This window comes from Triticum dicoccoides, chromosome 7B, assembly GCF_002162155.2.
Source record: "Triticum dicoccoides isolate Atlit2015 ecotype Zavitan chromosome 7B, WEW_v2.0, whole genome shotgun sequence".
Taxonomy (NCBI): Eukaryota; Viridiplantae; Streptophyta; class Magnoliopsida; order Poales; family Poaceae; genus Triticum; species Triticum dicoccoides.
This window is the reverse complement of record NC_041393.1, coordinates 68,886,194-68,909,769: the sequence shown is the minus strand read 5'-3', so window position 1 is coordinate 68,909,769 and position 23,576 is coordinate 68,886,194. Positions and strand designations below refer to the sequence as shown.

The following is a 23,576-nucleotide window of genomic DNA, read 5'->3' as shown; positions in this document are numbered from 1 at the left end:
GCTTGATTAATCATTATCTGATTCAATTTCATTCTCGTAAAGGCCCTGAAGCAGGCGTCGGGGAATAATCTGTGTGCATTCTACGTTTGCGAGAACATTCGCATGATGGCGTCCGAAAGTAGCAGATCTGATAGACAGGACTGGGTGAGTTTGTCAGAACACTATTCACACCATTATCGATATCTAGTCACACAACTAACACACATGCATATTGATCTCCTTCTTAACAGTTCAGAAAGGTGCGGAATAAGCTCCTACCATCGGACCGCATACTAGCACTTCAAGAGGAAATAGCCGGATTTTTGCTCGACCAGGTCATAGATCCCAAAGGAGAATACTATTACCCGCTACCGCCCCCATGAACCACTTGTCATCGTGCTTCGGAGGCACCAAGGCAACATATGTAGGAGAAATTTGTATATGTATATACATGTGTATGTGTGAATAATTAATGGTGTTGGTTGTGAGACATTCGATGATATATATGCGGTTCTACATACGAGAAAATCTATTTATATGTATGCATAATGTGTACAATTTGTAGTATCGTGAAACACCAGCAAACAAGAAAAAAATTGAATGGAAAATAAAGCCAACCCCCCCAAACATTTAGTACCGGTTGGTGTTATCAACCGATACTAGTGTCCTACGCGCACACGGGTCTGGCTCGTGTCACGTGGTGTCACTTTAGCGTCGGTTCGTGACGAACCGGTACTAAAGGGGGGGGGGCTTTAGTCCTCACTCTTTAGTGCTCGTTGGCAAACCGGCACTAAAGGCCGTTACGAACCCGCACTAAAGGCCGGTTCTGCACTAGTGGTCCATTCTTGCGGCTGTCGTTATTTTTTCGCCTTATCTATGGTTCAGTTACTCTGGATCCGGCTTGCCTGCTTCCTCCCCATGCTTCCATCCGTGCTCCCACTTCATCCTACGGCTGTTTTTTTTCTCTTTCTCTTTCTAATCTAATCATCTCCTCCCTGATTTTAAGGAGATGGGGCCGACCTTATTTTGTTCGAATCAAATCAAGCCACGTACGCGGGAGCACGGATGAGCACACGCGGGGGGAGCAGGCAAGTTTCGTCCAGTTACCCTAGCGAACATTCTACTTGACAGTTGACACTGACACCAGAAACCTCGTCGAAACTCACATGCCTGCCGTTGCCTGGACACACTCGCCGAATTATGAGGACAAGCCAAGAGACCGAAGATGATCCATCAAACAGCTGAGGACGCCTTTCCTATGGCACCACGCTTCTTGCCTTTGCACCCAAGTGACTTCTTGAGGCTGAGTCAAGAGACAGAGAGAGGGAGAGAGAGAGACACTTTCAGACTTTCGCTGCATTTCTAGAGAACTTGCTTCCATACAGGAAATTTCGCCCAAGGATGAGGAGGATTACCAAGGAAATTTCGCCGCCGGCCACCATTGCCACTGTTTTACGTCGCTCCCCGCGCGGTGCATACACATCAGCATACGTACACGGCGGACAGTATATATACATGATGTAGGACAGTAGGAGTACAGTCCTACCGTATCCACGTACGGACGGTAAAGTACACCGAATTAGTAGGGAGAATGCCACCGCGCGCGCGCATGGTGTGGCAGGCAGCAAGGCTCGTGCTCGTCCTCGTCACTTTGCTCACGCTTTGGAGCAGCACCGTTGCCGTTGCATCGCCGCCAGCGGTGGCGTCGGCGGCGCCAGTGCGGGTCGGCGTGGTGCTGGACCTGACAAGTGTTGATCAACCCAGTCTAAAGGGCGTTGTATGCTAGGCTTTCTCACACTCAAAAGGCTGTGGTAGAGAAGTAGCTAAATAGCATTAGACTTTATCTACTCAAAAGGCTGAGGAGAAGCGGCAGCTAAGCAGTAGTTGGCTTTCCTTAGTTAAAAAGGCTGAGCTGAACTAGTCTTTCTAGTGTGTGTGCGTTGTGCATAAGGCTGGACACGAGCCGAGCCGAGCCGAGTTCGGTCCGAGCCTGGATTTGGCTCGCCATGAACGAGCCATGCTCGGCTCGGCTCGCTGGTTGAACGAGCCCGCATCTGGAGGCTCGGCTCGTCTTGCCTATGGCTCGGTCCAGCCCGAGCAGCTCGTTTTGCCTCTGGAGGCTGGGTGCGTGGGCGTACGGGCGCATCAGGCGAGGCTGGCTTGACGGCGTTGAGGGGAGCACGACGGAGACGTGCCGGCGTGGCGAGGTCGGGCGTCTGGTGCGTCGAACGCAGGTGGCTAGCCTCCGTAGCAGTTGATCTTGCTTCCTCTCGTACGTGTGCATCCAGCCAACTCCAGGATTCAATCAACGTGCTTCAAGTTTTGTACTTGTGTCCAAGAATCAATCAACAGGCTGGTGATGCGTGCGTGCGCTGCGGCCGCTGGATGCGTTCGTGCGTGCCGACGCCGGCGGCAGGATGCGTCGTGGTGGCATGCAGGAAATAGGTTGGCGAGAAGCGTGGGGCGGCGGCGGCGGCGAACCCTAGCGGGAGGAGACAGTGGAGACGACGCGACTCGCTGGGTTGGGCTGGTTGCGCTCCTCTGCTGGGCTGCGTGATTGCGTCGCGTCCTGGGCTTCGGCTTCGGACGAGCCACCGAGCTGGACCGGGCCAAAACAGGCTCGGCTCGGTCGGCCAACGGGCCCATTTCACGTGGCTCGGCTCGGCCTATTTAGCTCTCGGGCCGAGCTGAGTCGGGCCGAGCTGGAGCGAGCTCCGAGCCGAGCCCATTAGCCCGTTCGGACGTCCAGCCCTAGTTGTGCACAGCCAGCCCTACCAATAAAAGGACCCCGGGTCCTTCGGTTGTAATAAGGCCATTGCAGTGATAATCATCCAAGCCTCAAGTGTAGTACTACTACATATGTGTACGTGTGTGTGTGTGTGTAAGCAGCACTTGCGAGTGTGCTTTGCCATTCTGCTTGTTGCTTCGGTAGTATACTTGAGTGCAAGTAGTAGTAGGCTAGTACAACACAGCCGCTACTCTGTGTAGTTCATCTCTTCCTCGACTTCGTCCGATCCTGGGTAGCCAGCTAGTTTGGTCTAACAATTGGCATCAGAGCCTCAGGTTATGCCGAAGCATATGCCGAAAGGAGGCGTCGCCGACGACGGTTCCAAGACCGCCGAGCAGAGCTCGGGTGAGGACACCCGTGCGGCGGACGCGCTCGCGCTACGAGGCAGGTGGGGAGGTGAGATGGGTGCGCCACGCTCCGTGCGAGACGTGGGCATGTCCAGTGCCTCCTTCCCTCTTCTCACGCGGAACAACTACCCCAGTTGGTCCGTCCTGATGAAAGTCATCATGGAGGCGCGACATATGTGGAAAGCCGTGGAAACTGGCGATGTCGAGTACGAGGAGGACCGGTTGGCGATGGAGGCGATCTTGCGCTCCGTCCCACCGGAGATGGTGCTCACCCTTGGCGCCAAGGAGACCGCCAAGGAAGCATGGGACACCATCAAGACTCTGCGCATCGGTGTGGAGCGCGTACGGGAGTCGAAGGCCCAGACCTTGCGCCTCCAGTACGAGGAGATCCGGTTCAAGGCCGGTGAACAAGTCGACGACTTCGCCTTGCGGCTGCAAGGTCTCGTCACCGAGCTCGCAGCGCTCGGAGATCCCATCGACAACAAGATGGTGATTCTCAAGTTTCTGCGCGTCGTCCCCAGGCAGTACAAGCAACTGGCCTGGTCCATCGAGAGCTTGGTGGATCTCTCCACCATGACGATCGAGGAGCTGGTAGGGCGACTCAAGGTCGTCGAGGAGCGCGGAGACGAAGCCAACAACCGCGCCGGCGGTGAACTACTGCTCACCTGGAAGCAGTGGGACGCACGCCTTCAGCAGCGCGGGCATGATGGCTCTTCCGGCAGTGGGGGAGGTGCCCCCACGGGAAGCAGAGGTCGTGGTAGAGGCGGAGGCCGCACCCAGAGCGGTGGCGGCAACCGCGGTCGCAAGCCAAGCCGGTCAGGGCAAGGCGCTGGCAACGGTGGCAAGTGCCGCTACTGCGACATGCCGGGTCACTGGATCTGGGATTGCCACAAGAGGAAAGCCGACAAGGCAGCCGTGGCAACGAAAAACCTCGTCCAGGTTGACGTGGACGGCGGGCCGGCAATGATGCCGGCAAGAGTCGAGCCCGTGCAGGAGAGGTCAGCGTCTCCCGCGACCACGGCCCCGACAACCACCCATTCCGTGCAGGAGGCACGGAGCCCGTCCACGGGAACCATCACTCCAGTGACAGGACACACCTTGACAACTACGTTCTCGGGGCCTGTCGACTGGGAGGCGATGAAGGCTAGGGTGTGGGGGAGCCACACCCCGGCAACGGCGTCCCCGATGACCTCAGGACCCGACGAGATCGCGCAAGTTGGCGCGACAACGATGCATATGGAGGACCATGCTCCGATCATGATGCTGGCGACCATCGACTCCGTGCAGAAACGCATGGACACTCAGGTCAGCCACACCCCAACAACAAAGTGTTCGGGGTCCACCGTGTTGACGGGAGATGGCTCCCTGACAACGGTGTGTGCGTGCGGCTACGTCTTCTTCAACGAGGAGAGAGCCGTGACCACACCCACGCTTGCAGGCGGCAAGCAAAGTGAGGTTTGGTTCCTCGACACCGGCGCCACAAACCACATGACTGGTTCGGTCGATGCGTTCGCGGAGCTGGACCGCTCAATCACCGGGAAGGTGCGGTTCACGGACGGATCCGTGGTGGAGACCCACGGGCGTGGGACCGTCGTCTTCGCCGACAAAGGGGGTGATCACAGGGCGTTTACGGACGTCTACTTCATGCCGGCACTCAAGAGCAGTGTCGTGAGTGTCGGACAGCTCGACGAGGGCTGGTTCGACATCGGCATCCGCCGCGGTGTTCTCACCGTGCGCGACCAGCGGAAGAGGTTGCTCATCGAGGTAACCCGCTCGACAAACCGCCTCTACAAGCTCTTCTTTAAACCCATGCATCCTGTGTGCCTTGCCGTGGGCCATGTCTCCGACGCGTGGCGTTGGCATGCCCGGCTAGGACACCAGCACTTCGACGGGTTGCGAAAGATGACGCGAGGCAACCTCGTTCGTGGGCTACCTCACATCGAGCATGCCGCCGAGCTGTGCGATGCATGTCTTGCCGGGAAGCAGCGGCGCCTGCCCTTCCCCGAGAAGGCACGCTATCGGGCGCAGAAACCCCTAGAGCTGGTTCATGGGGACCTCTGCGGCCCAATATCCCCGGCAACGCAGGAGGGCGTCGCTACATCCTGCTGCTCGTCGACGACTACAGCAGGTTCATGTGGGTGCTACTCCTCGCCTCCAAGGACGAGGCGGAGCGAGCCATCGTCAAGCAGCTAGCGGCAGCAGAGGTCAAGTGCGGCCACAAGCTGCGCATGTTACGCACGGACCGTGGCAGCAAGTTCACGTTGGCCATGTTCTACAAGCACTGCGCCGAGAAAGGGGTGCAGCGTCACCTCACAGCCCCTTACTCGCCGCAGCAGAATGGTGTCGTCGAGCGGAGGAACCAGACGGTGCTCGGGATGGCACGCTGCATACTCAAGGTAAAGCAGGTGCCGAGCACGTATTGGGGGGAGGCCGTACTCACGGCCGTCTTCATCCTCAACCGCTCCTTCACAAGGAGCGTCGATGGAAAGATGCCTTACGAGGCATGGTATGGGAGGAAGCCCGATGTACGCTTCCTCCGCACCTTTGGCTGCATCGGGCATGTCAAGATGACGCGCCCACAACTGAAGAAGCTCGACGACAGGAGCACCCCAATGGTGTTCATGGGCTATGAGACGGGCTCTAAGGCGTACAAGATGTACGACCCCGTCTCAAAGCGTGTGCATGTCTCGCGCGATGTCATCTTCGATGAAGACGCACGATGGACTTGGGAGGCGTCGGGAGAAGCCCCGGCAAGCAGCTCCTTCACTGTGGAGTACCCGATGTACTCTACAACCCGGGGAAGCCCGGGAGGTGTGGATCCGGGAACCGCAACCCCGAGAACACCGTCCCTGGGTGCGATGTGCCCGGACACCCCGACGTCAAGCAAGGTCGGTCCCGGGAGGCAGTTTGCGACCCCGCCAATAGCAAGGTCGGAGCTGTTCGACGCCGGCGACAGCATTGGCGCCCCCCACAGGTTTCGGCGCATGGGGGATCTCCTCGGCGAGGCTGCGGCAACACCACAACAGCACGAGGAAGAGGACGTTGATGACGAGGACGTCTTGTATCTGATGGCCGGCGAGGAGCCGACCACATTCGCGGAGGCCGAGCAAGAGGATTGCTGGCGCCACACGATGATGGACGAGCTGGCGTCGATCAACGACAACGCCACTTGGACACTCACCACACTGCCTGCTGGGCACCGAGCCATTGGGCTCAAGTGGGTGTTCAAGGTCAAGAAGGACGAGCACAGCGCCATTGTCAAGCACAAGGCGCGCCTCGTCGCAAAGGGCTACGTGCAGCGTGAGGGAGTGGACTTCGAGGAAGTATTCGCTCCGGTGGCAAGGCTGGAGTCTGTGCGGCTCATCCTTGTCTTGGCTGCTCACCGCGGGTGGGAGGTACACCATATGGACGTCAAGTCGGCGTTTCTCAATGGCGAGCTTAACGAGGAGGTGTACGTCTCCCAGCCTCCAGGGTTCGTTGCCAAGAGCCATGAGCAGGGCGTGTACAGGCTACACAAGGCCCTGTACGGTCTCCAGCAAGCCCCAAGGGCGTGGAACACCAAGCTCGATGCAAGCCTCGCATCCCTTGGGTTCTCACACTGCGCTTCTGAGCATGGCGTGTACTCGCATGGCACCGCGAACACGTTGCTCATCGTCGGCATCTACGTCGACGACCTGGTCATTTCCGGGGCAGAGCCCGAAGAGGTTCGACGCTTCAAGGGAGAGATGCATCGTCTCTTCAGCATGAGCGACCTCGGGCTGCTCCGGTACTACCTCGGTCTAGAGGTGAACCAGGAGGGTGGTAGCATCACGATCACGCAGGCAGACTACGCCGCCAAGATGCTCGAGCGGGTAGGCATGAAGGACTGCCATGCCGTGCATGCTCCAATGGAGTCACGACTGAAGATCAGCAATGATAGCTCCGAGAAGGCGGTGGACGCTATGCTCTACCGCAGCATCATCGGGAGCCTCAGGTATCTTGTGCACACCCGATCGGACATTACGTTCGTTGTCGGGTACCTGAGTAGGTTCATGGAAGCCCCGGCAAGCGATCACCTCGCTGCCGTCAAGCACCTACTCCGGTACATCGCGGGTACGCTCACACATGGATGTGTGTATCGTCGTGGCGACGGCGAGAGCTTGGTCGGGTACAGCGACTCCGACCACGCTGGTGACGTGGACTCCTGGAAGAGCACCTCGGGCATACTGTTCCTTCTTGGGAACAGTCCCGTCAGCTGGCAATCGGTGAGGCAGAAGGTTGTCGCCGCTTCTTCGTGCGAGGCGGAGTACATCGCGGCAGCTACAGTAGCATGTCAAGGCATTTGGCTTGCTCGCCTTCTCGGCGAGATGCTAAACCAGGACACCGCCCCTGCGCTCATCTTCGTCGACAACAAATCGGCGATTTCCCTCTGCAAGCACATCGATCTCCGCTATCACTTCATACGTGACTGCGTCGAGAAAGGCACGGCGATCGTGGAGTTCATCAGGACTGGTGAGCAGAAGGCGGACATCCTGACCAAGTCACTTGGTCGCATCCGGTTCCAGGAGCTACGCGACAAGGTCGGGATCGTTGACGTCAAGCCCCTTCGACAGGGTTGAGGGGGAGATTGTTGATCAACCCGGTCTAAAGGGCGTTGTATGCTAGGCTTTCTCACACTCAAATGGCTGTGGTAGAGAAGTAGCTAAATAGCATTAGACTTTATCTACTCAAAAGGCTAAGGAGAAGCGGCAGCTAAGCAGTAGTTGGCTTTCCCTAGTTAAAAAGGCTGAGCTGAACTAGTCTTTCTAGTGTGTGTGCGTTGTGCATAGCCAGCCCTATAAAAGGACCCCGGGTCCTTCGGTTGTAATAAGGCCATTGCAGTGATAATCATCCAAGCCTCAAGTGTAGTACTACTACATATGTGTACGTGTGTGTGTGTGTAAGCAGCACTTGCGAGTGTGCTTTGCCATTCTGCTTGTTGCTTCGGTAGTATACTTGAGTGCAAGTAGTAGTAGGCTAGTACAACACAGCCGCTACTCTGTGTAGTTCATCTCTTCCTCGACTTCGTCCGATCCTGGGTAGCCAGCTAGTTTGGGCTAACAACGAGCGTGGGGAGGGAGAGGCGCGTCTGTATTTCCATGGCGTTGGACGACTTCCATGCAGCTGACGCCGGCTCCGGCGCCACGCGGATCTCGCCACGGTCGCTCATGCTGGTAAACGAACATATGTCGAACCTAAATATCTCTTTCTATATTCTTTTAGGAAAGCGAGGTTTTTTTTGTGAGAGATTTTTGTTCGTTTTTTTTAGCAAAAACTTTTGGTTGTAAACCCTAAATCGATCAGGTCGGCCCAGTCAGGGCGGAGACATGCCCTGCGGAAGCGGCGGCACTACTTGAAGGTTTAATGTTACTTCAGTGTATGGGATGCAATAATGTCTTGGTGAGGATGGATAATTCTGTTGTGGTCGATGCTATACATCTAAATGAGAGACATTCTATGGTGGCGGCTCCAGTTTTAGATGATTGCAGAGAGTTATTATGAGAGTTTGGAAAGGTTACCATTGACCACTGTAATAGAGAATCAAATGTAGTTGCTCGTGAGCTAGCTGAGTGGGGGCTCAACCCGGCAATTCGACCCATGGATGGCCGCGCCCATGGGCACCCGATCCGAATGGGTAGGGTATGGGTCGGCATATTCACCCATGGGTAAGCCCGATGGGTAACCCGATTAGTCACGGGTAGGGCATGGGTACGAGGTCCTGCCCATGGGTCACCCGATGGGTCGCCCGATTAGCTGACATGTGGGCCATTTAATATCTAAATAGTAGTAGTAGGCAAGTCTCCCGCAGACCGCAGTGCAGCCCACACTCCCCGGCCCAGTCCAGTAAGTCAGCACCTAGGTTTTACGAGGCAGAGAAGCCAACGCTGCCAGTGCCACCCCATCCTCCACTCCTCCTCGCGCAGCCAACGCACAAACCTAGCCGCCCCCCACTCCTGCAGTCTCGCTCTCGCCCTCTGTCAGGACCCCGACTCAATGCCACATCGATCTAGCATGTAACACCTCATATCACTTTGCGGCCTCACGCACGGTATCCCCACGGGTGTCGCATTACCTTTGCCCGGGACCGTTTGCGCCTTTTGGCACACGTATATGACAGTGTCGCTAGCATCCATATGATAAGGAGCCCGGGCTGACATGGCTAGTCGTAAACCCAAAGTGGCACAGACTTACAGGGACAGGCATCCATGACCCAGCATCGAACGTGTCGGTCATCAGCGAGTGAATCCAGGCTGTAGCACTGGGCTAGCAGGACTCCGGTGAACCGGGCTGTAGCGGGCTAACAGGACTCCGGTATTCATCGCGTGACATTTCCCCGAAGGGACAGACACAGGAACGAAGAAGGACACATGCCGGCCAGCCTAAGTGTCCCGGAGCAGTAGCAAGCTACCATGGCTCGGTGGAAACACTAGGAGACATTTCCCGGTAAGAGAGGCTACCAAGGATAAACAACTAGGTTGTCAGATCCCACACATACCAAGCATTTCAATAACATACACACAATATGCTCGATATGTGCAAATACAACATGGCATCACAACATGACTCTACAACTTAAGTATTTTAATCAATAGGCTCCGAGGAGCGAGATATTACAAACATGGGTCTCACGACCCAACAATCAGAGCATACAAGTCAAAGCACAAGCGGAAGCTATCATGTCTGGGTACAGACATCTGTAAATGAAAAAGGCCGAGAAGCCTGACTATCTATCAGATCCTGCCGAGGGCACAAGATCGTAGCTGAGGTAACAAGCTAAACGTCGAAGTCCACGTGGAACTACTAGTGAGACTGAAGTCTCTCTGCAAAAACATAAAATAGGCAAACGTGAGTACAAATGTACCCAGCAAGACTTACATCAGAACTAACTACATATGCATCATTTTCAACAAAGGGATGGTGGGGGTTAACTGCAGCAAGCCAGCTTTGACTCGGTGGCTATCCTAAACTACGACTGCAAGCGACTCTTTTGAGGTGGCGCACACGAGTCCACATATTCACCATATCAATACACCACTATGGATCCGCTCCCGTCTCCTACGAGAACGCCATCCATAGCACTCACGCTTATCTTGCGCATTTTAAAGTATCCACTTTCACTTGTCTATGAACTGATATAAGCAACCCAGAAGTCCTTTTCCGCGGACACGGCTATTCGAATAGATGATGATAACCCTGCAGGGGTGTACTTCTTCATACATGTTTCCACCACTTAGCGTCTGCACACGACATGTGCTCGGCAGACTTCAAGCGAAAGCCGACGTGGGTGTAGACCACGACCTACCTAAACACTCAAGTCTCTAGTCCAGGTTTATCGCCTATTCGGGTTCCATCCATGAGGAGATCCGGCCGGAGTTTCGCTCACAACCCCAAACGATGTGAACAGGGTTCCGTGACACCAAACGGGCGCCCGGTATACCCGGCCACGTGCCTACCGCATCACAGCCCACCCCTACGGTCAGCGCTGTCCACGGCCTCCAGCATACTACAAACACCAGAAACTACTTGCAACTCCTGGACAGAGGACAAGGGTGAATAAGAAGTCGAGCGGGGTCATATTTCAGGGCCCAATGTATGGTAGTAGCTGAATCATGGATCACAAACACAGAACTCAGTTCCTGAGGACGGCTTCAATGAGACAACCCACCATGTACTCCTACATGGCCTCTCACCGCTACCTTTACCAAATCGTGTTCACACGCTTAGCTCACACACAGTAGGACATGTTCACACGCCTCTGATTCATCCCCGATGAATCAGACCTGACTCAACTCTAAGCAGTAGCAGGCATGACAAACAAGCATGAATGAGTAGGCACAACAGGGCTCAAACAATTCCTACTCATACTAGTGGGTTTCATCTATTTACTGTGGAATGACAGGTCATGCAAAGGATAAAGGGGTTCAGCTACCGCAGCAAGTAACAGATGAATCGGTGTTGTCCTAATGCAGTAAAAGAGAGCAGGAGCGAGAGAGTGGGATTTTATCGGAATGAACAAGGGGGTTTTGCTTGCCTGGCACTTCTGAAGATAACATTGAGTCTTCATCAGTGTCAACGATCACATCATCGGTATCACGTCTATCGAGAGGGGACAAATACCGGCAACACAGAAGGGAACACAATCAATGCAATGCACAATATGATGCATGATCATGACATGGCAAAATGAATGTGTGTTCGGCTAATGCAATTAGCAACGGATTAAATGAAGTTGGTTTGAATATAAAATTCAAATTCAAACTCCATATGTGATTATTTAAATGCTCTTTAATTGATTTGTGCTAAACAGCAGCTATAAGTTGTTCTAACATGCATGAAAATGGTACAGATGGATTCCTTGAATTTTTCTGATAATTTTTCATATATAATTTATTTAATTTGGAGTTACGGTTGAATTTCTATGAATTTTAGAAGTTTATACAATTTTCTGGAATTAATAAATCATTTTAGATTTATTTAAATTCCAGAAAGGAATTATTGCGTCACCACTAGGTCATGCTGACCTCAGCATAGTCAACAGGGGCTGGTCCCGGTCAAACCTGACCAGTGGGGCCCACTGGTTAGTGACACACCGCTGGCATGAGTCACTGACGTGTGGGGCGAGTCAAAAGCCACGTCAGCAAGTCAAACTGACATCGAGGCCCACATGTCAGTGAGATAGAGAGCTAACAGGGGGTTATTTAACTTAACCCGTGTTTTTAACAGCAGCGGTCCCACATGTCATGCACAAGGGTTTAATTAACCGAGTGATTAGCACCTAACCTAATGCTCCACGTCAGCTAGTGACGCCGGCGACCACGGCGACGGCGAGACCTCGCCGGAGTTGCTCGGGACGGCGCTACAGGCTGCGGTTGGGCACCCTGAGGGCACCAGGAGGAAGCCCGTGCTCCCGCGCATCTAGGGGGAGCCACGAGAGGGCGTGGGGTGGCCGGAGTTGAGCGCGGTATCGACCCCGGCGGCGGCCGGAGCTCGGGGGTTCGCGGGACCGGCGCTATGGTGCATGGGAGGAGGGGTTGGTGGGCGCTACGGGCTCCTGGGAGTGCTCTGAGTACGTCTGCGTGCTCGGTTTGGACGGAGGTGAACCAAAACGACGACGGCGACAAGTCCGGCGCCGGTGAGGTCTCGATCTCGACGGAACTATGGCCTAGGGCTCGCAAACACGAGGGGAGAGAGAGGGGTTCTGCACAGAGGCTCACCGCGGAGCTGTAGGGAGGGTCAGTGGGCTCGGGGGCGCGCCGGAGTGGCCGAATTCGACGGAGAACGGCGCCGGGCCGAAGCTTGGGGATGATGACGATGGCGGCTGCTCGGGGCCCTTCCGGTCACGTGGCTCGGTGAGGGGGTTGGCGACGAGGTGCAGGAGCTCGGGAGCACGTCGGAGAGGGGAGGGGGTGGCCGTGGTCATGGCTACGGCGAGCGGCGCTCCCAGGTGCGTTCGGGGATCACAGGAAGAGAGGGAAAGAGAGAGCCAGGGGAGGGGGAGCGGTCCAGAGGGAGTGAGAAGGGCCAGGGGCTGCGTGGCGTTGCGGACGGAGTCCAGGGCGACGAGAGGAAGCAGGAGGTGGCCGAGGCAGCGTCGGCGCTCGCCACCGAGCTGCTTCGGTGCGAGGGGAGGAAGAAGACAAGGGGGAGGAGGTGGGCTGGGCCTGCGCAGGTGGGCTGCACAGTGTTGGGCTGTGGGTGGCTGCTAGGTAAGGTCCAGGTAATTTCTGTGTTATATTTTTCTGTTCTGTTTTGTTTTTATTTAATTCTTTTGCCACTGTTTTGAATTTAAAAATAATTCAAACAATGCCAAAAACTCCACTGAGTATTTTATATTGCTAGATGGACTTTTCCAAAAGCTTATAAAATATTTCAGGGATATTTGAAATTATATTCTAATTATATGAATATAATTCAAATTCAAATAGCTAATGATTTAAATTCAAAGTCCCAAAAAATAAATCCTTAAAAATTTTCAATATTTTGGTTGGGACCAGAACCCTTACCAAAAATTATCAAACATTTAAGAGGAGCATTTTGGAGCAATGAATGAGATTTCTAGGGTTTTTGCCCCTCTTTTATTTAGGGTTTTGAGGCTTCCAATATTCCTCAATTCAAATTTCATTTGAATTTAAACATGATGCAGCAACCAAGCTAGTCCAAGGCCAGGGTAAAGCTAGGGATGTGACAACTCACCCCCACTAAACAAGAATCTCGTCTCGAGATTCAAGCGTAGGGTAAGGTGAAAGGGGAACGCAAACTAGCACAATCTTCACGATCCAGGTTGCACTTCAAATGAACGTTGATTTGAACACCATTTTGTCTTGTCGTCTTGCTCTGAGAACTCCAGCTAATCATGACAAGAAGGGGAAAGGAAAAACTCTAGAACAATCGATCTTCGAGAAGACCGAACAGCTTAGGATCAACTCATGGGATGAGACATAGCAACATCTCTTGAGCTGAGAGACGAAGCACAGATCTGAAGAAATGGAGTAAGACGGATGACGAGGATTCACTAGGTAGACCACAATTCCACACCTAAGAAGGAGGTAATCGGTTGTCAACATAGCGAGGAGTTGAGTTGCCATGATCCCACAACGATACACCTTAGGGAAGGTGACTCGTAGAGATATCCCCTTAAGTGGCAAAAAGAATTACTTTTGATTCAGAGATCATTGAAACTCTTTAAACCAGCCTAAGGCAATTCTCGAGCGATCGTTTGGAGGGGGTCGGTAGAATGGCATACTCGGACTTGGATGATGTGGATTACCTTGTTGAAGACAACGTAATGGATGAATTTGCTTACCACCGGAAATGGAAGAGACCCATGGTAGAATGGCACATTGGCGGTGCAAGCTGGGAACAAAATGCCAATGCTGGGAATGATTCTGGTAACTGGGGAAGAACCCAACAAAAGAGAGTGAATTCACTGTTGGAGTGGTTATAGCATAACCGAGGAAATCTGGGGCAATCCCAGCTAGTGCCAATGATAAGACGTAGCGCTTGTGTGTGCTCTCAAGAACTTGAGCATTTCCATAATCATCAAGGTTTTATCAACAACCGCGTCAAGGGTGCTGACAACACAACATACTACCATGATGAATAGCGATGGACGATGCAGATGCGAAGGAGGATAACACTTTCTCATATTTCACCTTAGCGAGGCCAAGCAAATAAAATCTGGATGATCGACCGAGAGACATTTAGCACTCCGCTTCTAATGTTCTCCTTGATGTGCTAGTATAACCCATTCATAGATATGGTTTGATATCTAAACATCAAGTAAAAGGTCGGACTTCGGGAACACAAAAATCCATAGGGGCAACTAGGGAGTAAATCCTACGAAATCCCTATGGGGAGGTGGCCAACTTCTCCAATCAAGATATTATAATAACAGGTCTTCCGGCTGGGTGTGTTGACCACGACATCCACATTACCGGTTTCTGAGGGACCGATATTATAGTTCTTGGGAAATGTTCCAACCATCATATCTGCCTGAGATTCAGCTCTGGTTGGTGTTAGGATATTCCAGGCTCATCGAGTCTTAGGAAGAAAAATGAAAGTTTGCAACACAAATCGACGAGATGACGTTGCGGGATTCTCGGGAGATGAACTACGATAGCAAGCTCCAAAACATGAGCTGGTTCTGCTACAAACATGTGAACACGTTGTCCCAGACAAGCATGCCCACATGGTAGTCTTACAATAAAACACTACCGAGTTCTGGTTGGGAACCATCAGCGAGGATATCAAAGTTCTTTCATAAGTCCGGATTAGCTCTTATGAAGATACTCCTTCTCCTTGAACAAATCAATCAGTGGCTTGGTGTGCTAGGGATACATATGGAATGAAGGTTGCAAGTCTCCAAACCATAGAATACTTCGCACATATGCATGACTGACTTGGGATGATTCCAGAGGAAGCAAAACTAACTTTCTCAAATTCACGGCGGCAACTTTCACCAAATGCACGTGTATAAGAGGAAGTCACTCCTTTCATCAAACAAATACTTCATGAGCTAGCATGAAGAAATGCTTTCAAAAGTTTCCAGCACTAGCTTAATGTTCAACAACATCATGGAGGAGATAAGGATGTTGCCAATGGGCTCAACAACAATTCATCTAGGTTTCCTTTTAAAAGGAATTCCATAGTTAAGTGAACACGGTGATAGCATTGGTCAGACCCAAAGGATATAATGGTGTATGCTCGAGGGATCAACCACGAGTAAGACAACATTACGAACATCGTTGGTTCCGACTTGATTTGACGATAGCCCACACTCAAATCAAAGGATTGATAAGACAATAGGTCCAGCAACTGATCACAAAGACCAATCGATGAAGATATCATCTTTCTTCAACACACACTACACAAGAATATCCCTTTGGAACGAACTAAGTCAGGCAAGCTTTTATCTTCCAACCCTCCAAGTTGTTGTCTAGCTTAACCAACTAGCTCAGGGTATCCAACACGGATTCTTGGAGAGAAGGTGGTTCACAAGAAACCAACTTGATCACGAACTCAACATAGCGGTCAGGTGACAACCCGGTAACACCTCCAAGAAGATATTTGGAAAGTCACGAACCACCGGTATGTTACTAAGCTCGAGAACAATCTTGCTTTTGAGGGCAAGACGATATGATCAAATGAGTGAGGACTTGACAAGATCCTAACTCATCAATCGAAGGGTGCACCGAAATAAGGACTAGGTAGCACGATCAGTCTTAGAAGGATGATTCGAAAACCAACATACTAAGAATGAAATTATTATCCTTTAACTACCAAGCAACAGAGTTGCTAGCAGTATTGATTTCACACATCACAATTCATTTGTCGGTATTCCGGTTGCGACAACACAGAACCGAGGAATGAACAATGATGGCAAGACGTATCGTTGTACCAAGAGTTCATAGGATGGTGTGCAATTCCTATAACAATCTCGATATAAAATATGTAATACTCCAAGGTAGAGCAGAACCAAAAGCTGGATTGGCATTTGATCTGCGGAATACAACTACTTTGACCCAATCCTAGATATGGAGGAGGTACTGGAGTTTGTTTCTCCTAGTCATTCCGGAATAGAATGGCTTGACAGACCACAAGAGTCATAGGCATCGATGAACGAACGCACGCATACTCTTGACTATCAATTGATAGACGAGGGTCAGAATGCAACTAAAGAGAACAACTCAAAGGAACATATAACTTTCTGAGTTGTGGATGCATAGATTAGTATGTCGAACCAAGTTCAACATATTTCTTCCGGATAACCCATGCAGAAAGGTAGAACTGGCAGAGTCACGATTTATGAATGGAGAACTCCTCAAGAATAATCCTGTTGTGATATTTCAGTTCAACGAGGAACTTCTGCCATAAATAGTTCATAGTATTTGGAAGAAGGAAATACCACGAACTTCGAGGACTATCGCAAAGTTACTAATATCCTAAAGGAACTAGCAAACACTATCGACATGAAGTAAGTAGGGTGAATCTCGGGTTCAAAACCCAGGAGTAGAATACCTACTACTAAGTAGCATCACGGAATGCTTTCGAGGATAAAGGCCAGAATCATCACACTGGGACACCAATCATGGCTAAATTACTAGGTGATCCCCTAAGACACCTAGGGTCATAATAATAGCTCCAACATATATGTCAGGGCAATAAATTACCTCAACTCAACAATTAGTGTGATTGAGCTGGCATAAAGGAACATCGAAACCAGAGGGAAAGGATTTTGCAAATTGCTTCAAACTATTTAGAAACCTGGGATGACTCGGACAGCATAACGGCTGTAAATGCTTAGAAAAGATTTGAGACATTCACAAAATGGTGGCATAACCACTCAGAAGCACGATATCAAGGTTTCGAGATCAACAATTAACATACGGAAGTAGTAGAAACTGAACTCAAGCTTAAATCCAACAATCTTATAAGTCTACGGATTAGTAACATGTGATCCTGATAGAAAGAAGAGAAAGCGTAGTTCTTAATCCCCGTAGAGGAGAAGATGATGACTCAGATCAGAAGGCCATGAGGTATAAGGAGTAAAAAGAGCCTTACGTTCCATCCCACAATCAATTCCCTTATATAACTAAAGAATTTCTAGACTCAACTTCGACCAGTTTGGCTTAGTAATCCTACAGGCAGTCAAGCTCTGATACCAACGCTGTCAGGACCCCGACTCAATGCCACATCGATCTAGCATGTAACACCTCATATCACTTTGCGGCCTCACGCACGGTATCCCCACGGGTGTCGCATTACCTTTGCCCGGGACCGTTTGCGCCTTTTGGCACACGTATATGACAGTGTCGCTAGCATCCATATGATAAGGAGCCCGGGCTGACATGGCTAGTCGTAAACCCAAAGTGGCACAGACTTACAGGGACAGGCATCCATGACCCAGCATCGAACGTGTCGGTCATCAGCGAGTGAATCCAGGCTGTAGCACTGGGCTAGCAGGACTCCGGTGAACCGGGCTGTAGCGGGCTAACAGGACTCCGTTATTCATCGCGTGACATTGCCCCGAAGGGACAGACACAGGAACGAAGAAGGACACATGCCGGCCAGCCTAAGTGTCCCGGAGCAGTAGCAAGCTACCATGACTCGGTGGAAACACTAGGAGACATTTCCCGGTAAGAGAGGCTACCAAGGATAAACAACTAGGTTGTCAGATCCCACACATACCAAGCATTTCAATAACATACACACAATATGCTCGATATGTGCAAATACAACATGGCATCACAACATGACTCTACAACTCAAGTATTTTAATCAATAGGCTCCGAGGAGCGAGATATTACAAACATGGGTCTCACGACCCAACATTCAGAGCATACAAGTCAAAGCACAAGCGGAAGCTATCATGTCTGAGTACAGACATCTAGAAATGAAAAAGGCTGAGAAGCCTGACTATCTACCAGATCCTGCCGAGGGCTCAAGATCGTAGCTGAGGTAACAAGCTAAACGTCGAAGACCACGCGGAAATACTAGTGAGACTGAAGTCTCTCTGCAAAACATAAAATAGGCAAACGTGAGTACAAATGTACCCAGCAAGACTTACATCAGAACTATCTACATATGCATCATTATCAACAAAGGGATGGTGGGGTTTAACTGCAGCAAGCCAGCTTTGACTCGGTGGCTATCCTGAACTACGACTGCAAGCGACTCTTTTGAGGTGGCGCACACGAGTCCACATATTCACCAACCAATACACCACTATGGATCCGCTCCCGTCTCCCTACGAGAACGCCATCCATAGCACTCACGCTTATCTTGCGTATTTTAGAGTATCCACTTTCACTTGTCTATGAACTGATATAAGCAACCCAGAAGTCCTTTTCCGCGGACACGGCTATTCGAATAGATGATGTTAACCCTGCAGGGGTGTACTTCTTCATACATGTTTCCACCACTTAGCGTCTGCACACGACATGTGCTCGGCAGACTTCAAGCGAAAGCCGACGTGGGTGTAGACCACGACCTACCTAAACACTCAAGTCTCTAGTCCAGGTTTATCGCCTATTCGGGTTCCATCCATGAGGAGATCCGGCCGGAGTTTCGCTCACAGCCCCAAACGATGTGAACAGGGTTTCGTGACACCAAACGGGCGCCCGGTATACCCGGCCACGTGCCTACCGCATCACAGCCCACCCCTACGGTCAGCGCTGTCCACGGCCTCCAGCATACTACAAACACCAGAAACTACTTGCAACTCCTGGACAGAGGACAAGGGTGAATAAGAAGTCGAGCGGGGTCATATTTCAGGGCCCAATGTATGGTAGTAGCTGAATCATGGATCACAAACACAGAACTCAGTTCCTGAGGACGGCTTCAATGAGACAACCCACCATGTACTCCTACATGGCCTCTCACCGCTACCTTTACCAAATCGTGTTCACACGCTTAGCTCACACACAGTAGGACATGTTCACACGCCTCTGATTCATCCCCGATGAATCAGACCTGACTCAACTCTAAGCAGTAGCAGGCATGACAAACAAGCATGAATGAGTAGGCACAACAGGGCTCAAACAATTCCTACTCATACTAGTGGGTTTCATCTATTTACTGTGGAATGACAGGTCATGCAAAGGATAAAGGGGTTTAGCTACCGCAGCAAGTAACAGATGAATCGGTGTTGTCCTAATGCAGTAAAAGAGAGCAGGAGCGAGAGAGTGGGATTTTATCGGAATGAACAAGGGGGTTTTGCTTGCCTGGCACTTCTGAAGATAACATTGAGTCTTCATCAGTGTCAACGATCACATCATCGGTATCACGTCTATCGAGAGGGGACAAATACCGGCAACACAGAAGGGAACACAATCAATGCAATGCACAATATGATGCATGATCATGACATGGCAAAATGAATGTGTGTTGGGCTAATGCAATTAGCAACGGATTAAATGAAGTTGGTTTGAATATAAAATTCAAATTCAAACTCCATATGTGATTATTTAAATGCTCTTTAATTGATTTGTGCTAAACAGCAGCTATAAGTTGTTCTAACATGCATGAAAATGGTACAGATGGATTCCTTGAATTTTTCTGATAATTTTTCATATATAATTTATTTAATTTGGAGTTACGGTTGAATTTCTATGAATTTTAGAAGTTTATACAATTTTCTGGAATTAATAAATCATTTTAGATTTATTTAAATTCCAGAAAGGAATTATTGCGTCACCACTAGGTCATGCTGACCTCAACATAGTCAACAGGGGCTGGTCCCGGTCAAACCTGACCAGTGGGGCCCACTGGTCAGTGACACACCGCTGGCATGAGTCACTGACGTGTGGGGCCAGTCAAAAGCCACGTCAGCAAGTCAAACTGACATCGAGGCCCACATGTCAGTGAGATAGAGAGCTAACAGGGGGTTATTTAACTTAACCCGTGTTTTTAACAGCAGCGGTCCCACATGTCATGCACAAGGGTTTAATTAACTGAGTGATTAGCACCTAACCTAATGCTCCACGTCAGCTAGTGACGCCGGCGACCACGGCGACGGCGAGACCTCGCCGGAGTTGCTCGGGACGGCGCTACAGGCTGCGGTTGGGCACCCTGAGGGCACCAGGAGGAAGCCCGTGCTCCCGCGCATCTAGGGGGAGCCACGAGAGGGCGTGGGGTGGCCGGAGTTGAGCGCGGTATCGACCCCGGCGGCGGCCGGAGCTCGGGGGTTCGCGGGACCGGCGCTATGGTGCATGGGAGGAGGGGTTGGTGGGCGCTACGGGCTCCTGGGAGTGCTCTGAGTACGTCTGCGTGCTCGGTTTGGACGGAGGTGAACCAAAACGACGACGGCGACAAGTCCGGCGCCGGTGAGGTCTCGATCTCGACGGAACTATGGCCTAGGGCTCGCAAACACGAGGGGAGAGAGAGGGGTTCTGCACAGAGGCTCACCGCGGAGCTGTAGGGAGGGTCAGTGGGCTCGGGGGCGCGCCGGAGTGGCCGAATTCGACGGAGAACGGCGCCGGGCCGAAGCTTGGGGATGATGACGATGGCGGCTGCTCGGGGCCCTTCCGGTCACGTGGCTCGGTGAGGGGGTTGGCGACGAGGTGCAGGAGCTCGGGAGCACGTCGGAGAGGGGAGGGGGTGGCCGTGGTCATGGCTACGGCGAGCGGCGCTCCCAGGTGCGTTCGGGGATCACAGGAAGAGAGGGAAAGAGAGAGCCAGGGGAGGGGGAGCGGTCCAGAGGGAGTGAGAAGGGCCAGGGGCTGCGTGGCATTGCGGACGGAGTCCAGGGCGACGAGAGGAAGCAGGAGGTGGCCGAGGCAGCGTCGGCGCTCGCCACCGAGCTGCTTCGGTGCGAGGGGAGGAAGAAGACAAGGGGGAGGAGGTGGGCTGGGCCTGCGCAGGTGGGCTGCACAGTGTTGGGCTGTGGGTGGCTGCTAGGTAAGGTCCAGGTAATTTCTGTGTTATATTTTTCTGTTCTGTTTTGTTTTTATTTAATTCTTTTGCCACTGTTTTGAATTTAAAAATAATTCAAACAATGCCAAAAACTCCACTGAGTATTTTATATTGCTAGATGGACTTTTCCAAAAGCTTATAAAATATTTCAGGGATATTTGAAATTATATTCTAATTATATGAATATAATTCAAATTCAAATAGCTAATGATTTAAATTCAAAGTCCCAAAAAAATAAATCCTTAAAAATGTTCAATATTTTGGTTGGGACCAGAACCCTTACCAAAAATTATCAAACATTTAAGAGGAGCATTTTGGAGCAATGAATGAGATTTCTAGGGTTTTTGCCCCTCTTTTATTTAGGGTTTTGAGGCTTCCAATATTCCTCAATTCAAATTTCATTTGAATTTAAACATGATGCAGCAACCAAGCTAGTCCAAGGCCAGGGTAAAGCTAGGGATGTGACACCCTCTCCAGTCCCATCGGCAAGCCGCCGCCGCCGCCCACTGTCCGACGCCGTCGCAGGCTGCCGGAGCCCCGCGGCCGCCATCCTCCTGGGCCATAGGATCCCCTCCCCGGCCCCCGCTGCCTCCATCCTCGCGGGGACGTAGGATCCCCCCTGCAGGCCGCCTCCATCCTTGCTTGCTAGATCTACGGCCAAGCCTCAAGCACCACCTCCGCCTCCATCCCTCGAGCACCAGGCTCACCGCGCCGGAGCAGCAACACCGCCACCTCTGCATCGATCTTGTCCAACCGGAGCAGCACCGCTGCCATCCTCGTTCTTCCTCCAAGGCATCACCGCACCGGACCAGCACCGAGGCCATCATCATGCCGGAGCAGCACCGAGGCCATCGTGCCCTCCTTCTGTCTCACCAAGGTTTGCAACAGTAGAACAATTCCCAACCTCTTCTATTCACTTGACATCAGTATAATAGATGAGAGATGAGTTCAACTAAAGTAATTTTGTGTGGTCTTGTATAGATGAGTTCACCAGTGGATAGTTTCTCGGCGCCGGGAGTGGAAAGCTCAGCTGTGCATGGAACTCAACATGACAAGTCATCCACTCCACAAGGTACAGATGGCATCGAGGCTGAGACGACCCAAGGTACTGGTACAGAACCTGGACAACCTAAAAGGAGGAAACTTACATCTGAAGTATGGAATGAGTTTCATAAAGAATTTATTCGTGGGAAATGGCAAGCTCAATGCATGTATTGTAAAAAATGGCTTAGTGCAGCAAGCACAGGTGGCACCACACATTTGAACAACCATTTGAAAACTTGTTGTGCCAAGAGTGCTCCTGTAGGCCTAAAGCAACATAAGTTAAGGTTGGCGGCTGCTAGTGGTGGGAAATTATCCATAGGCCAGAGGGTCTCGACATCATCAATTGGTGGCAGTATGCAGGTATCAAGTATCCTACATTGCGAAGAATGGCTCATGATATACTAGCCATTCCTGTAACAACCGTGGCGTCGGAATCTGCCTTTAGTACTAGTGGGAGAATACTAAGTGCACATAGATATTCACTTGCACCAAACATGACCGAAGCTCTTATGTGTACGCAAGTTTGGTCCCGTGCAGACATGTTAGGTGATAATCTATTTCAATCATGGCTCTTCTTTCCATACACAATATTATTTCCTTGCTATATGTTAATATCTAAATCTATGCATCAGGGGATTGCAATTCTACTCTCTTTGTGGACTTTGAAATTGTTCTTAAGGATGACACAGAAATGATGGTAACAGATTCTACTTTTAGCAACTTAGCATGCCTTTTAATCTTAGATTTTAATGCAAATCTTGTTCTTTACTTTGAATGCTTCTATTTTCTTGTGTTTCAGGAGGTTGATGATCAATCCATCCTAACTAAAGCCTGAAACATGATTGTATGATGTTGCTGCTGCTGCTTGGTTGCGACGAGAAGGCCGACGACCCGGCGTGCTACACTACTACCTGCTGTTATTTACATTTATCCATGGCTGCTACACTACTACTTCCTAGTTCCTACTGCTAGCTTGTTGGCACACAACTACTCAACCTGAACCTTGTATTTCTGCTGCTACTTGTGCACCTGAACCTTGTATCTCTCCTCCTAAACCTTGTATTTGTGCTTCTGAAGACCTGCACCATGTATTTGTGATGCTATTTGTGCTCTTGAACCTTGTATTTGCCTTCCTGATATTTTTTTTTCTAGCTGTTCTACTATATATTCACATTGATGGTTAGTAACTCAAGCTATTTGTGCATTTTTGCCACTATGTGAACCAATATTTGTGCATTTTTGCCACTGTACAAGAACACTATACAGCAGCCCGATGGGTAACCCATCGGGTCGGGTTACCCATCGGGTTCGGGTGTGGGTCTGATCCTTCGCCCATGGGCAGGGTCGTGGGCGACTGGGTAGACCCATTTAGTGATCGGGCATTGGTTTGGTAGACCTCGACCCGGGCAAACCCGACCCGACTGCCAGGTTGAGTGGGGGCGTGTAAACACCCCTTCTTTATGGGTGGATGCACCTCCGATTACTAT

The 23,576-nt window shown here is 51.1% G+C and overlaps 1 pseudogene; it reads left to right on the top strand.

Moving 5' to 3' along the window:
- The first annotated feature begins 1,588 nt into the window (after nt 1-1,588).
- Nucleotides 1,589-23,576, top strand: part of LOC119338623 — a 33,803-nt pseudogene continuing 11,815 nt past the window's right edge.